The sequence below is a fragment of the Pinus tabuliformis genome, chromosome 5_2, assembly GCF_031772625.1.
Source record: "Pinus tabuliformis cultivar Carrire ecotype Pingquan chromosome 5_2, CPIR1, whole genome shotgun sequence".
Lineage (NCBI taxonomy): Eukaryota > Viridiplantae > Streptophyta > Pinopsida > Pinales > Pinaceae > Pinus > Pinus tabuliformis.
In genome coordinates this window covers 658,776,512-658,794,056 of record NC_142306.1, presented here as the reverse complement: position 1 = coordinate 658,794,056, position 17,545 = coordinate 658,776,512, and the positions used below count along the sequence as shown (strand labels likewise).

General features: G+C 36.1%; 1 pseudogene; it reads left to right on the top strand.

Annotated features, from left to right (window-relative positions):
* Positions 1–215: 215 nt before the first annotated feature.
* On the top strand, positions 216–1,600 carry LOC149160796 (suppressor of mec-8 and unc-52 protein homolog 2 pseudogene; annotated as a pseudogene).
* The last annotated feature ends 15,945 nt before the right edge of the window (positions 1,601–17,545 follow it).

The window sequence follows — 17,545 nt, the reverse complement described above, 5'->3', positions numbered from 1 at the left end:
AGTAAACCATCATTGGTAAAATCATGCATAATAATCATCAATTTATTAAAAATAAAGGAGAAAAATAGTATTTATCTATAAAGAGCATAAAAATGTATAAAATGGAATTATATGATAAATTATGATAAATGACGTGATAAAGAATGGTAGAAATGGATGAAATAGGCGTCAAAAAGTGATAATAATAAGGACAAATTAGTGGCCCAACAGGAAGTATGTCACTCTTAATCCAAAGGGACCTCATCCAATTCGATGGGAAGTCAAGAGTACAAAAGGAAGACCAACCAGTATCATTCCACACTGCTACAACAAAGTCGATTTATCAATGGATGATAAAGCCTCAGATCATGAACAAGCCTACTGAAATGCCTCTTCCATGCCGAACAACTTTTATCTACAACATTGAGGAGTTTTATCAAGACATTTCGACAACAATACATAGAAGTAAAGTTGATTTCCCACCTCCACAGGAATCTGTCACAGTTGGAGTGGATGCATCTGTGCTTGAGCATATTGCTAAGATCATGTTTTATCTTCGCTTGGGCTCCTCTAGAAAGGTTTTGAAGAAGAAAAGGAAGGCGAAGATGGAAATATTTATGAAAAACAACCAAATGTTGTATATGGGCATTCTAAGAGGCACCTGAGTAAAGAAATGTTGCCTCCTTCTCCTCCTCCTTGCAACGGTCACATAGAAGCAAAGGAGTAGCAACAACAACTTTCTGTGAATGTCAATAATGAGAAAGATGACATATTTGAAGGTGTTGGCATTGATTATGTTGTTCGTGGTAGAAATGAAAGCCAGAGTCCCCTCTCAGAAGATATGGAAGAATCACCTAGGGACGTGAAGAGGTGACCATTTTTCAATGATCCTGTGTATGGTCCAGCACCACCTACGGACATGACGGATCAAGATTGGCAGCAGAAAGGTGGTTATGATACTATTCAAGGACCAACCTACCAGAAATGGCAAGGATATCCTCCACCACCACCTAAGCAAGTTGCTGGACAGTGGGCTCCAAAACATTAAATTATACTAATAAATATATTCATAGTCAAATACTGGATTATAGTGTGGAGGCAGGAATAACTCTACATAAAGATCCTCGATTTATGACTCAAGAGGAGAAGGACCGTGGTCTTGGGTCTATATTCAAACGTGACAATCACAGGCTTCAGCAGCGGAGGGAGAAGGATGCTTGGGAAAAGGATCCAAACTTCATTTCTCTTTGAGTGTTATCTAGGTTATCAGGAGTATAATCGGGAGATTGTAGACAATGATGATGAGGATGACCTAACAAAAATGGATATGGGTGGCAAGGCCAAGGGCAGTCTCCATCATTGGGACTTTGAGACGGAAGAAGAATGGAAAAAATATAATGAACAAAAGGAAGTAATGCCTAAAGCTTCCTTTCAGTTTGGGGTGAAGACCCAAGATGGTTGTAAAACAAGGAAGAAAAATAAAGAACAAAAGTTAAATAACGAGTTACATAAAATAAACAAAATTTTGGATAGAAAGAAATAGGAGAAGACAGATGCCTATGATGAAGGTGGTGGTCATTATGATGATGAAATTCAACCAAGGAAGCGACTTCGTGTATGAGGAAATTTCTCATCTAGTGCTTCTGCCAAAATTTGTTCTTATGAGTGCTTACATGTAAAGCTTCCTTCTTAGAGACGAACTGTAAGAGAAATGTGCCATGGAAGTCTATGACGCATGTATGTAAAAAATATACTATTCGAATGTTATTATTGTACCTTGTATGTTTTTCTAGGATATCTTGTTTGCTTCTATTTGAAATATAACATGTAGAACATGATGAAGCTTGTTTGCTTCTGATGGAATTTCAAATATAACATGTAGAACATCATGAAGCCTTTTTATTCTACTTATTTTGTTATGCACATAATGAACATGTAGAACATCATGAAGCATTTTTATTCTACTTCTTTGATGTGTTTGATGGTAGATGGCCTACGCTCCAGCTATTAGTGATTTTGCTGCAGAAAATGTGTCGCCTCCATTTCATCTTTTGCTTTGAGTAATAACCCCACCATAATGATTAGGCTGGACGTGGAGAAGCATGCAGCTCCATATAATCCCATCACCTTCCCTCTACTCTACCCTAATGATCGCCATGGATGGTATTGGTAGCAACTTTGATGATGGCACGGAAAGGATTTGAAACTGTGAGGATCAACCTCAAATGTATTGAGGCGTGCACCATTGCAGCTGGGAAAAGTGGGTGTCCACGATTCATGAGTCTGGGAAGAGAAAGTGCATACGACTAGGATCCTTCGAAACAACATTGGGTAATGGATCACTCTATTTAGTGCCTTTGCCATCCGTGTGATGGTACACGTTAATGAAAGAATGGTATACTAATATTATCTCACCACCCTATATGAACTGGTAATATTTACTTATTTATGATCTAAATTATAACCCAGTCAAAAAGCAAAAAACACACTTAGCCCAGTCAAGAAATGAAAAACACACTACATTCATCTACATTTCTATCGACATGTCTTTGTACCTTTTTGGTCCAAATGTTAATTAATATAATTATGATAAATAAGAATGGAATGATAAATTGTTCATATAATTTGTTAATAACAATTTGTTTATTAAAGATATTTAATTTTTCTTTCATTGCTTTTTATCGTAAATTTTAAAATTAATAATAAAATTAATTGAGAAGTGATATTGTTTTTAAATTTCAAATATTATAATGTGTAGCATCTTTAACTACTCTATAATAAATATCTATCTATTTCAAAAATTATATTAATATATGATTATAAACTCTTGAAGTATATTCATTTATGAAAACTAATCATTTTTACTATTTGTGTATTTATGTGCAAGTAATTATATTGTAAAGGAAAAGAATTATGTTGTAAAGTTAGTCGTATTATTATTATTATTTGAATTTTGAAATTCACGGTTTACATAATATCTAATGATAGGTTTACATAATATCTAATGATATGATGATTGGGAATTGAGTTATTTTATAAACTATTTTTTAATAATTCTTTAAAAAAACTAAAATATTTAAATTAAAATATGATGACTCGTATTGGAGAGTCTAAAGAATGGAGTTCACGCCAATTTCTAGGGTTAGTTTTTTTTTTTTGGCATGTTCTTCCCATCCTTCACTACGAGCCATGGGATAGAGATTTGCTTCATGGGGATGCCATGCACAACCGTTGCAAACATTAACTACCATATGGGTGAAAAAAAACAAATGAGCATGTGTTTTTTCATGGTGGAAAGGTTGTTTCCCTGTGGTTTTTCACTCGTGGTTTTCGAGGGCGTGAGTTTACAAAACCAAACAATATCCCCTTTCGCCTGAGATCAACAAGAATTGAATAGGATCAACAAGAATTGAATGACATCAACTTCTCTAGTTAGTTTTTAGAGCTTATGCGAGGGAAGTGACAGCCAAGCAATTCAGGGTTGTCATTTAGTCACCACATCACCCACACTCATGTATCTGGAGTGCATGTTGTCCTTTGGGTGTTGCAGTGTATGAGGGCCTTGTTTTCTATTTTAAAAAGGGAGAATTTCTTCAAAATATGCTCAATCTACCCATCAAATTTGAGCAGAAAGTACCACAAGAAGTGTTGGGGAAGAATTTCTTTGAACATATTTTCATAAAAAATTTAAGTGGGAGGACCTCACTTTTCTAGATAGGGAGTTCAAACAAAATCTAAAACCTGAAGCAATGTATATAGAACAAGTGGGGCATCCCTTCAAAAATTTAGTGTCTACAATATGAAGGAAAGTTGTTTCTTGACTCGCTACAGATTAAGGACTATGGCATTGTAAGGAACTTAACCATAGTCCTAAATTTGAGGCTATGAGGTGGAGCTTTGGAACCCAGGAAATCAAATGGATCAATCTCCAATAAGGATGGGAAATAAGGAAGGGGTCCCTCCTACGTAGATCAAACCCAAAACACTCCAACTCCCTATAAGGATGCAGTGAAGGGAAAGGCATCCAACCTAGCTGATTTGATTCAAAATATTCCTGGCACCTATATTGTTGAGCAAATGGAACATGTTGCAATCATGGAATTTAATGTTCCAAAGGTAAACTCTCTCCTTTATGCTCTCCAATCAAAGGCTATTATTTGTAGGTTTAATGGCTTTTGGCCAAAATTTGACGTTTTACACCAGTGGTTTTTTTCCACTTGGACAACCAATTGTGACATATATTTGTGTTCAAAAGGTTGCTTTATTATGAAATTTGATACAAAAAATTACTTGGAATGTGTCTTAAATGAAGGGCTCAGTTTTGGGGTAGCGAAGGGCTCTTCATTATTCCAAAGTTTCCATAATTTGATGATACAAGTGTGGCAGTTACAACTATGTTGGTTTGGGTGAGACTCCAAAATCTCCCTCTACCTTTCTGGCACCATAAGGTTGTAGAGGATATTGGAAATACTATGTGAAAATTCAAGAAAATGGATCTATAAAGAACATAAAAAGGTTTATTCTCTTTCGTGAGAATCTGTATTGAGATAGACCTCAACAAAGGTCTTCATGACAATATTCATCTGAGTCATAAGAAATTGAAATCTATCCAACTATTATATTATGAGAACATGACTTTAAGATGTAGAATGTGCTTTCATTTAGGAAACTTGTAGAACTCTTGTCCCCAAGCTAAATAGAATCCAAAAAAGAAAAAAAGGCTTGTCCACAAGCTAAAAGGATGGTAGGTATCCGTTCCTCACCTTTGTGAAGATGAAGAAGAAGAAACTATGGATAGCCAACCTATCCATGCTAAAGCGGATGTTCAGACACAACAGGGTAATCATGGAGAAGGAGTTGCTGAAGCTAGGTTCGAAGTTGCAACCCACAATCATATGGGAACTTGCTCAGTTGAGATCATGGAAAATTTTAGGGGCTAATATTCGCAGGTGGGCTAATTTTCCATGATTTTTCCAAAAAAAGATTCGTCAATTTCTATTTTTTATAAAAATGATTTGCCCAAATTTTACAATATAAAATTATTTTACCTTAAAAATCGCCAACATTATATAGAGAGTATATATAAAATCATTATAATTTTGATAATTTTACAAATACATCAATAAACATTTTATAGGTTTCATATTAATGACTAGTGAGATTTGCCAATGTTTTTAAACTTGAAGATAGATTTCCATCCTTAAAATTTTTCCTGGTTCAGATTCATGTTTTTTATGGGATGGGGGGCATTAAATGAGCACATGTATCTGAGATTTCAAATTATGACAAAGAACTCTCACCATGTCTACGGGACGTGATCTGGCTTTGGTCCTTGTTGATCTAAACTTGGAGGGATGGCAAAAGGTACAAGAAAATAAGTAAAAAAAAGTAGTTAAATGATTCTTCCCACATTTAACTTTGAATGTTGTATGTTTTACCATATTTTTTGTTATTTTTATTTTTCTTTAGTTAAATGCTATAAGGCGTATTTCCTAAATGTGTTTTACATTACAAAATGTAATTTAGTTTTCATTTTAATGAATAAAATTAAAGATAGCATATATATATATATATATATATATATATATATATATATATATATATATATATATTATTAATAATAAAATTTAAATAAAAATGCGATCAATAATTTAAAAATATAAATTTTAATATTTTTTTGGATCAACGAAATTAATAACCAAAGGGGAAACATAAATTTTGAGTAATCAAAGCTAAGAACAGTAAAAAGGCATAATGCAGTGCTCTCCAAAGGGTGTAAATAAGCGCATAGTCTAACGAGGCGGAGGAGTTGTCGGGAAGGTTATGGAAATTCTGGTCATTTTTAAAGAAAACTCGGCAAGGATTTTTGTAAATCCAAGTTATGGTTGTCAAATTTCAAAATTTTAGGTGTCATAAACATTTTTGATGGTGCTAAATCCATTTCCACCATCAAAAACACGATTCAAACACTGCCCCTACCAGATTTTTTTGAAATTTTTTACCAAGATTCCAACTACTTTTGACCGTCCAGAGAATTCCTCCGCCTCGTTAAACGACTCCGTAAATAAAAAGCTCTGATTCTCAGATTATAATAGGGTTGGGTGCCCCATCTAAAAGAACGGTACCCACGCATACAGTGGGAAGTTGTTTCTCCCATGACATCATGTTCACAAACTCATAAATTAATCATAATGTTCAGTCAAGATGATTTATTTACTTAGAATAATCGAAGAACAATTACCCATCTCATTGTAAATAGGTGGGGTGAACTACTTCATTTCCTCCCTTATCTTTACTAATTCCAAAGCCTCACCAGAAATGTTACCATCATCGAAGGTGGATTTTACCAATTTTCCCATTTTACTTCATATTAAACTAATGCTCTCATTGAAACATCGGTTTTAGGATTGAGATGACGTTAACCATATTACTTTTACAGAACATACCAACCGACAATGGTTCTCATACAATGATCTTTTGGGTTCCCACATGAATAACTGACTAGCTAATACTCAAGAAATTTAAGCTAGACCTTAAAACATGGAGTCGTTAAGATAGAACTTATAACATGAAGGGTGTTTTTGGTAACGTTTCCAGTAAAAGAAAATATATTGAGGGGAAAATGGTAGCGGTAATGGTTTACATATGTTTTTGGATTTCATGATAAATAACTTGGATGACTAAAACTTAGGCTTTAACGTTTAAAATAACATGAGGGTGTTTTTTATTTTTTTTTTAGGAAAAAGAAACCATATTGAAAAGAAGAAGTAGTGATTCAAGTAGTTATGTTATTTAAAAATTTGATTATATATGGATTTACCAGGAGAATTTTTTAATTAAAATAGGAAAATAAAAATTAGTAAAGATTTATTTTTAAAGCAAAAATTAGATGGTTAAAGGAGAGTAACAAAAAAAATAATAAATAATTTTATCTCACATATATAGAAATTTTAATTACATTTATATATGATTTTTTAAAAAAAACCTTAGTATATAGGAAATATGATTCCCTCTCTTTTTGATTTTGTTAATAAAGATATTGAAGAAGAGATCATTACATTAGAGAGCTATGTTTACATATTTTTCTATTGGTTTCAAAACAATACAATCAACACCCTTATAAATTAATTTTTAAGAATTAGTTGTTCACATATTTTTCTATTCTTTTCAAAAACAACACAACCAACACCTTTATAAACTAATTTTTAAAAATCAATTGTGGCAAACAATCTATGCTTGAGGAGAAGGAAAATGCCCATGGCCAAATGGATTTCCAGTAGTATTCTTTTCCTTTTCCTAAAACACTATAAATAGGTGAATATAACACATGGTGGAGGAAGAAAGATAAAGTAAGGTTGTTTTAAAACTTTTCAATGTCACTTTCTTTAATTTTATATCAAAATCTCAAGATTCCCTATTAAAGAAAATTATGTCCAATATATATTTAAAATATTGTATAAATCATAAAAAGGGAGATAAATGCTCCTTTATAATCCTACACTCCATAATATATAGTAAAGAAACAAATTTTAAATGAAAACATAATCACATGAGAAAAAAATCCTATTTTAGTGACTCAAAAGGAAATGAGTAAGTACTATCAATTATACATGTCTATGCCTTTAGTAGTTGGTCATTTCCTCACCAAATACAAATTTTCATTTATTATTCATCTTAATTAGTCCATAGTTGTGTATCAAAACACTTTTTTCTCTTTATCATTTAGTAATTCACATATTCCCTCTAAAAGATTCACATAGTAATCGATTAGATCCCCTTCCATGTAGGGTGACGTAGATTAGAGGTTCATGGAGGTCAAGAGCATGGCTTAGATCCACACCAAATTGTAGATGGGCTATTACATATATAGTCCCACAATTCCATCTGCTCCACAACTTCTATCTCCATCATCTCATCTCAACTCATTCATGTAATTTTAATATAACTTTACACATGTCAAATCGATTGTTGAGTTAAGGTGTATTTTGGTTGGAGAGCTTGTATTAATTGAAGGTTGAAGAGCATAACACTATAGTCCATGCATACTAATTAATAAAACAATATTACTAGTTAAGATTTGTAGGGACAAGAAAATTTGGGGATTATGATTCCACAAGACAAGAGCATAACAGGGGACCAAGGTAAAATTTCCATATTCCTATAAATAATTTTGTTATTAACCATAAAATGCCCCTTTCACTAATCAAAGTAAGCATTCACTTTCTCATATCCCAATGGTCAATGCTTACATTTATTAAGGAAAGGAGTATTACATGGTTAATAAAAAAATGATTTATAGGCATATGGAAATTTTAACTATTGAAATAGTACCAAGAAAAGGCTTCATTTGACTAGTGCCTTAGTTAAATGGAGAAATTCAATTATCCACATCTACAGGATGACCTTGATTGTAGTTAGCTAGAGTGACATGGCCTTGTCTATTATTTAAGTTTGTAAATTCGAGTTTGTAGGCTAGAAGTAGAGTTTTGCATGAGTTAATTGCTAAGATCTAGCAATCTATTTGAGCTTTTGTTAGTTACACTTAGTTAACTAAGCTCTAGTCTTTAGTGAAGTTAGTAGGAGTTCATTTGAGTAGTTATAACAATTGTTAACTGACTGATCTCTTAGTTAACTAGTCAATCAACCAAAAATAGATCAGGTCAGGCATGGAATTTGAATTGCCTAGTTGAGTGGATGGAAAAGGAACATTTGTATTTTATATTGTTGAGTGTATAGTGCTTTTTCACTTAGAAGGTGATCAATTCCCCTTATATTTATGCAAGGAAATAGGGAATTTCGCTAGTTTTTAGGAGCTTAATGCCTCTAGGATTACACAAGGAAATAAGAGTTTGGATGAAGCTTGAATTGGCTTTGGCCAGAGTAGGTTAGGAAGGAGAAGAATAGTTTTGCAGTGCAGGGTGTGCTTTAGAGTTGAAGCATGACATTATAATAGTTTCTCTTTCTCATCTACATTAATGAAAATCAACGAAGAGGTTTTTCCTAGTTGGGTTCCCCCGTAAAGTAATTGTGTTCCTTGTGTTTAGATGGATGCATGTTATTGCATTTATTTCTATCGTGTGTTTTTGTTTCCACAAAATAGAATAAGAAATTGTTGTCTCTTCAGTTCGATTTCATTAGCAATAGAAAATTTCTCGCAATTTCTACATGGTATAAGAGCCCCGAATACTACATAGAACCTTGTTCCAGATCTTCTCTAAGAGAAATTTTGATTTGTAGAGTTTTGTGATGTAGATTCTCTTCAGTGTAGGAGAAATGCATTTTAATGGATTGATGCTTGAGTATGCATTGGAGGGAACCTCAAATTTTTGCACTTCGAAATACAAGATGGAAGTTGTCATAGCTATAATGGAGTATGGTAATATACACAAACTGATATTCCAAAACTAGCGGCAACAGATGTAAAAGCACTTGCTGAGTGGAAGAAAGACACAACAAGAGAAAGGAGGATTATTTTGGCGGGTGTCATAGATCATGTGGTTTCGAACTGGCATGGAAAGGAGACTCCTTTTTCAATGTGGAAAACTCTCATAGATATATTCCAAAGTAGCAGTGATGCCAGGAAATTAGCATTGAGAGATAAACTTAGGAGCATTAAAATGCAAAAAAAATGAAACAATTCCTCATTACCTATCCAAATTCACTCAGGTTCAAGATGAACTTGGAGGAGTAGGATAAAATTTTATATCATTTGAACTTGTGATATTAGCACTCCTTGGCCTTCAAAAATCTTGTCACAACTATCAGGATTCAGTTAATGGAAGAGACAAGCTACCAAATTGAGAGAGACTTTGCTTTCATTTGGTGCAAGAGGAGATCAGAAGAAACAATAGATATGGTGTCACATCCATTGCAGATGATGAAGAATATTGTTCTCTAGATGGAAAAGGAAAGAAGGCCAAAGGCATGAAGGCCCAAGGAGAGGTACAATCCAGCTAGAACAATGACAAGAAGAATGACCTTAGTAAAATAAATTGTTTTCACTATCATGAATATGGACACTATGCGACCAAGTGTCTGTGCAAGAAATCTAGGAAGGAGCCTGATGAGGCTCATCAATGGGTAAATTATATGGACCTTAATGAAACTCTCCATCTCACTAAAATCAACTTTTCTCATGGTTCTTTACATGTTTTGTTATATTTTTCTTAATGAGAAGGGTAAAGATGAGATGTCATGTCTTGTGGTCTAATGTGCATTGATTGTAGGTTTTGGAGCAAATTTTGGCTAATTAAAGTGCAGGAACTTGAAGGAGACAAGAAAGAGGGATTTTAGGAGATGGGATCTCCCTCCTTAACTCCTCACTCACTCAAATATTCCTCCATCAAATCTTATCAGCTCGAAGTTGCAAGCAACCGAGCCATTAAGATCATTGGCAGCCAAGCCAGTGATAGTTGAAGACCAGTTCATCTCGAGTTTGGGAGCCAAGCCTCCCTAAATTTAAGGAACTTGTTGGTAACTTCATTTGTATAAAGAAGAAGGCCTAGAGCCTCATTAGGATTCAACATTTTTTTATTGTATTGAAGAGGCATTTTCGAGTTGAGACATTGTGACTGATCACTCTTGTGTAATTTTTATATTTTATTGAAAATGAGAAGCATTCCCTTGATCCAGCACTGAGTTGACTTACAGGGCTAAAGCTCTTGGGTTAGGGCCCAACCCTAGCAACAGAAGTTCTTGTTTTTGTATATGTATACTTAGATTACATTCATAGTTAGCCGTTGAACTGATTTTGGTGTTGTCAATATGCAAGTATTGGTATGATTAATTAGTTTGCTTCCATTTGTGGATAGCTATAACAGTGGTAACATAGTGAAAAAATACATTTCAGAAAAGTTGGTGATAGTGGTTTTCACCTCATCTCTCTCTTTTGGGATCATGACTTGAGGGACACTTTCATACAACCCAAAAACTGAGTTCTTGCTTTGTTGCATAGTATAGGCTTTCTTGATGAGTAGGTCATTGTCTTTAAGTTTCTTAGGATGAGTTAAAATTGTCATTTTTGATCTCTTAATTTTTGCATTGGTTTCAAAGCACTTCCATTCATGAACTTATCCATTAGATGGTAATAACTCTATTTTCTTCCATTTAATAAATCTTTCCCATGCATAGATGAATTTGTGCATAGATGCAGACAAGAATGTGTGTTGTTGCAGGAGCTTTTAAATTGTAGGGAGACCTCCTCTCATTTTCCTCATCCAAACCTTATCCACCCATGTTTCCAAAATCCACTAAAATCTCAATTTGAATTCTTGTTTTATAAGAAAAAATCACCCTTTCCATTGAGCAAATTCAACCATCTTGAAGCACTTGATTGAGCTTTGGATAGTGTTCACCCCCTCCATCCCTTATTCTCCCATTATCTACCTTTCCTATGATTCATTCCACCTTATAAACCACTCCCTTAGCTTTTGATCTGTTTCATGTAGTAAAATAGGGGATCCTAAAGGAGAACTAGGACATCCTGTAGTTTTCCTATAGGAAATTTTGTAGCAGCCTATTTTGAGCCCAATTTCAGCAAAATCATCACTTAAGTTGGGACTAGGCCTCCACTTGACCTCCATGCCCTTCGGACCATTCTAACCATGTTCTTCCATACCTGTCTCCCTTACTAAGGAACAAGTGAAGATTAACATTTGCATTCATAAAATGAAAATATAAAGAAAATGAGTTCTTTTTATTTCTTAATTATCACATACATGCATAAGTTATAATACTCTCTAGATAAGATTCCATGCTCAGTTAGTATAAATAGTCATATGTGATAAATAGGGTTAATCTAGGTGTTTTTTGCAAGCAAAATGTGTCAATGAGTAGATAGAGGATTTCATTTCACTTTCCAAGCATATTCCAATTCAGTCTTTCATTCCTTAAAATAAGCATATTTCCTTTTATTTTGTTTAGGATAATTTCCATTCTCTAGTTGGTAGTCAGACTTCTTCTAATCAATAGAAGACTGGTTTGAGAAACCATAGTGGTCTATTGCCTAGTTGAATAGTGACAACAGTAGAACATTACATCTATTTGTGTATACAATACTACCACCTCCAATTTTTTACGAACTCTGAGTTGATGAAGTAAAGTTGGTAGCCCCAAGAGTTGCAGCATTCTTGCTCCAATACTAGTGCTCATCACTTTTTGGCATCGCTTCTGGGAGGTGTTTGAGTTGATATGATTTCTGATTTCTTTCTCTCTTTCCTTATTTCTTTCCATTCTGCAAATAGTTCCATTCAACAAGTAGTTGTAATTTGGTTTTTTCTTCTTTATATTTTGCAATTAGTTCCATTCAGCAAGTAGTTTCAATTTTCTTTTGCTTTCTTTCCATCCTACAAAAAGTTCAAACAAAACCCTAGAGAGAAAAAAACAAACTCCTTTCATGCCTCATAGGTGTAGAGACAATTGGAAATTTTTGTCCAAATACCCCCACCACATCAAATATCCAACCTTCCCTCTTCTTCGGTGGCTATGAGCTAGAGGACCCATTAGGCGAACAACCAGAGATTTTTGAAGAGCCTATCACGGAAGAAGAAGAGACCATTCCACCAACTTACACCATTATTGAAAATAGAAATGAATGGGGAGACAGAGATAGAGTTGAGGGTGCTTTTACCATCAGAGAAACTAATGGGGATGCTAGGATGAGAAACATAGGCCCCTCTGCTCTTCCTTACTTCCATGGCTTGACCTCAGAAGACCCAGATACTTTTTTGTTTGAGTTCTCTGTCATATGTAGAACTTATGATTACACCTATGGTGATCAGAAGTTGAAATTATTCCCATCCACTCTCAAAGATGTAGCATTGCATGGGTTCATGGGTTTACCTAGGGATAGTATCACCACTTGGGCTGAGATGCAACAAGCCTTCAAAAATAAGTATAGGGACTACTGTAGGTCTAAATATACCAAAGAGGAATTTCTTAGAATGACCTTGGGACATGATGAATATTTAGAAGATTATGAGGAAATATTCCAGCTTAGCTATAAAAGGGCCAGGTGCACCCTTGATGCTGAATCGCTTAAGCTAGTCCTTCTTAGGGGGATCAGAAAAGATCTCCTAGAAACCCTAAACTTGTGTCAGGAGGGGAAATCTACCAGTTACCCTATGATGATATCAAGACAGTTTTCAGGAATCATTCTAGGGAAGCTATAAATAAGGGTAGGGCTAGTCAAATTGTGGTCACTTCGTCCTCTTCCAATACATCCATAAAAAGTGAAATTGGGAACATGTTGGAAGACTTTAAGAGTGAAATGTTGCATACCCTTTCTCTGCAAATGGACACCATGAAAATCAAGAGGAAGAAGGAGGAAGCAGAGAGAGCCTTGTCAATCTTCTTCCCTAGATGCACTAGGAAGCAACCTAGGAATGAATGTCTATTATATCTCATAGAATTTTTCTCAGTCTGTGAGGAAAACCACTCCACAAACAAGTGCCCTTCCTTGCCTTGATTAAAAGTTGTGTATCAGGGCACTGAAGGGGTGACTGAAAAACTCTATCACATCAATCAAAGGAGGTGTCAAGTACCTCAACCATAACAGCAAAGCATGCAAGGGGCATCCTATTCATATTACAACCCTAATAATAATACTTCCATTCCCCCTTGGTGTCCTCCTACTCATCCTTCGTGGTACACACCGTGTCCTTAGAATTTTGCACCTCAATACCATTCCCAATCTCCCAACCAACCATTTTAGGCATATGCTCCTCCACAACCTCAGTGGAATACACCATCACAAGGGTGGAGGCCCCAATACAACCAAGATTCAGATCTATTTCCTCCACCTCCATCTCAACCACAACTCCTACACCCCGCTCCACCTAAAAAACCTCAGATGTCTGCCCAACCAAATCCAAACCAGAACAATAAACAAGCACAACAGGTCTATAGTGGATAAACATCCTACCCTTCCTATGCTATAAAAATTCATGAAATTAACCTCGGGTATGGAAGAGTGCTTCCAGATAACCAACCTCGACATGAGGAGCATGAAGAGCAAAAGTAGGAAAGTTTCCCTCAAGAAATCCAACCTCCTTTTCTTGAGAGATTAACCCATCCTGTCCAGCACATCCCAAAAGAGACTGAACTTCTAGGTGAGTTGAGAAATTCGTGTTTCAAAATCCCGCTTCGCCAAGCTATTAAATATGTCCCCATCTACAACAAGTTAATCAAGGAAAAGTGTTTCAAACATCTATGAAGGCGAAAGAAAGACACCCCTACCATTAATGTCATTGGAAAATCGTCTGACTTAATCTTGGGGCGAGTGATTTTCCCAAAGTATCTAGATCCTAGAAGTCCTGTAGTAGATGTACACATCGGTGGCACCATTGTCCCCCATACCTTGATCGATCTTGGGGCTATCATCAATGTCATGACTAAGGAGACTATGCTTAAATTGAATCTCTAGGGATCATTAAGAAAGACCACAACAATATTGCATCTTGCAGACAGATCCACAGTAGCTCCCAAGTGAATTGTTGAGGATGTGATGGTATCCATTGATTCCTGGGAATAACCTGCTGACTTCTTAGTTATCCAACCCAACACCAAGTTCAACAGTCACCCTCACATCCTTGGGAGGCCATGGTTAGCCACTACCGATGCTTACATAAGTTGCAGGGGTGGGAACATGACCATTAAAAATGGGCATCTTTCCAAGAAATTGGTCTTGTACCATCATACTCAACCATCTCTAGAGCATGAATTACCTTCATTATTAGAAGAGGAGGAAGAAGATGAATTCTACTCTTCCCCAATCTATAGCCGAGGAGGGGGGCAACTTGATGACGATGACTTGATTGAGCAAATCCTCCGGAATCAACCCCCCAATACCATGTCTCTTAAGGAGTTAGTAAAGGAAGCCAAATACAACCCTTGGATTGATCTATTCTTCGCTGACTCAAGCCCTACTCATGTCAAGATGATAGGATTTGTTCCTAAAATATCATTGAAAATCAACCCCTTCCTCTCCGTACACCAAGAAGAGGAGTTATGTGGCATGCTAAGAAAGAATTTGGATGCCTTTGCTTGGAGTTACAAGGAAATTAAGGGATTACACCCTTCGGTGTGTACTCGCCACATTTACATCGAGGAAGGTTGCAAGTCAGTCTGCCAACCTCATAGGAGAATGAATCCAACCCTCAAGGATATAATCAAAGAAGAACTACAAAAGTTGTTGGATGCAGGGTTCATTTACCCCATTTCAGATAGTGAGTGGGTGTCGCCTTTGGTTCTGGTTCCAAAGAAAAATGGAAAGTGGAGGATCTGTGTGGATTACTAAGAGCTAAACAAAGCCACAAAAAAGACCATTTCCCTCTACCCTTCATTGACAAAGTACTAGATGGTTTGGCAGGAAAGAATTTCTTCTCTTTCCCAAATGGATTTAGTGGTTTCAATCAAATCCAGATCAGCCTAGAAGACCAGGACAAAACGACCTTCACCCATCCCTAGGATACCTTTTCTTATAGGGTCCTTCCTTTTGGTTTATGAAATGCCCCTGCCACTTTCCAGAGAGTAGTCCTGAGCATATTTGTAGAGCTAGTCCATGAATATGTGGAAATTTATATGGATGATTTCACCCCCTGTGTGTGTGATTTCCTAGAGGCTCTCTTTAACTTGGGAAAGGTGTTAAAAAAATGCATTGAAATGAACTTATCCCTTAGTCCCAAGAAATGTGAATTCTTAATGACTGCAAGGATTGCTCTAGGTCACTCAATATCCCATGAAGGATTGCAATTAGACCCAAATAAGATAGTGTTATAGACATTTTTGGGCACTGAAACCCCGAGCATGAAATGTCCATAAACCAAGGGCTCCTAAGTCCCTAAAAGTGTTGTTCTAACCCCTAAAGGAACAAGGTCAACTGATTACAGCTTCTCCCAGAAGTTCTCCATGAAAAACTGCTCAAAACTAGTCAAAACATGATCATTTCAGCTGCTCCATAGGCAAAGTGCTTTGCATCTCACCTAATTACACTCTGTGGGTGCGTTGCATTTCAAAAAGCCCTTCTATGGGGTGTGATGGGCGAGAAGTGACAAATGGCAGTGTCAATCCGCGAGGTGGAGAAGCATGGAATCTTCCAGAAACTTCTCCTGTGACACTTGCCTCTCTGAATTCGACCAAGGATGAGTAAGAGATCATCAATCTCCAAGTGGAAGCAAGAAATATCATAGGGAAGACACTAATCAAATCACAAGCTGACTCATCTCCATTACAGATATCTATATATGGATCCCTCATCCCAGAGATCCAAAGGCTGGAATTTTGCATCTTGTAAGGAATTGATGTTGGTTTCTTGAGACAACATCATAGTGTTGGGTGATCTAAGCTTTGTATGAGGTGAAGAAGGGCTTACCTGCTGAGAGGATGATGTTGGGTCAGAACAACTGGTTGTAACTCCCTTGGCTCTTTCTTGTTTATCAATAAAAGCTATTCAAGTTTTCCTCCATACTCTTGTGTCATTTATATTTTATGCATTTGTATGGTCAATTTACATATGATCCTAGATTGTTTATGATTATAGATCCATGTTCTTGTATAGTGTTATGCTACTGTGATCCTACAGGTACTCTATGAAGCTGGGCGTACAAGGGAGTAAGTAGCGAAAGACTATCAAGAGAGAGAGGAACCGAACTAGGAGATTAGCGTAAGACAGAGGTTGGTCTTCTTTGTTCTTCTCTCATGTATATTTCATAAAGGAAAAACGAAAGTAGCTTTACTTTGTTTGTTTCTAAGGTAGCTACCACACCTTAGTGGGATAAGCAGTTCTGTGTAGAAACTTTTCCCTGTAACAAAATGGCGACCCCGCTGGGGATGAATTAGTTTGTTTGTTTATCTTCCTTGTTGTTTATTTTATAAACTTACAGACAGAGCCTGAAGTCGAGCCAGGTAGCTTTCGAACTGCATTTGCTATGCAAATGCAAAGTAGATAAATGCCACTTCAGTCAATCTCCGGGATTTGTTTATGACTTAAACAACTGATTCACAAACTCTCTAATTGCTCTCGTGGTAGCTCTTAGAACCTCCTTAGATCTACCCCTGATTGTTTCATTATTGATTACCATTCGCTCAGCCAAAACCCATGAACCGAGCTGCAAACTATGACCCGAAACCCAAGCAAAATCTCGTCTCTGGCCCAGCGCAGGTACTGTTCTGTGAATCTAAAATTCAGCGCACTTCCCGAGTGTAGTAGGTGCGCTGCATTTCAAGTTCACTGTGTTACAGGTGCGCTGATCAGACTAGGCATTGTTCAGTTTTGGTTTCTGTGATTCATTCTTTTCAGTTCTATTCATGAATTTTGCTGCCTGTAATCAGTATATCTCTGTTTGAAACCCCTTTTCCTTGCTGTTATTCCGCCTCCAATGTGCAAAGAACTGTAAATGTTTTTGTGTATTTGTTGAGTCATTTTTAGTTCTCCTTTGCAAAAAGTAACGTAACTGTACTGTCGTCCTTTGATTTGAGAGTGTTGCAAGTGTCGTTTTCAGTCACAGGAAAGAGTTTGGTTGCTATTGATAGTCGATTACCCTGTTACTATTGTATTTGGTCTGAATTT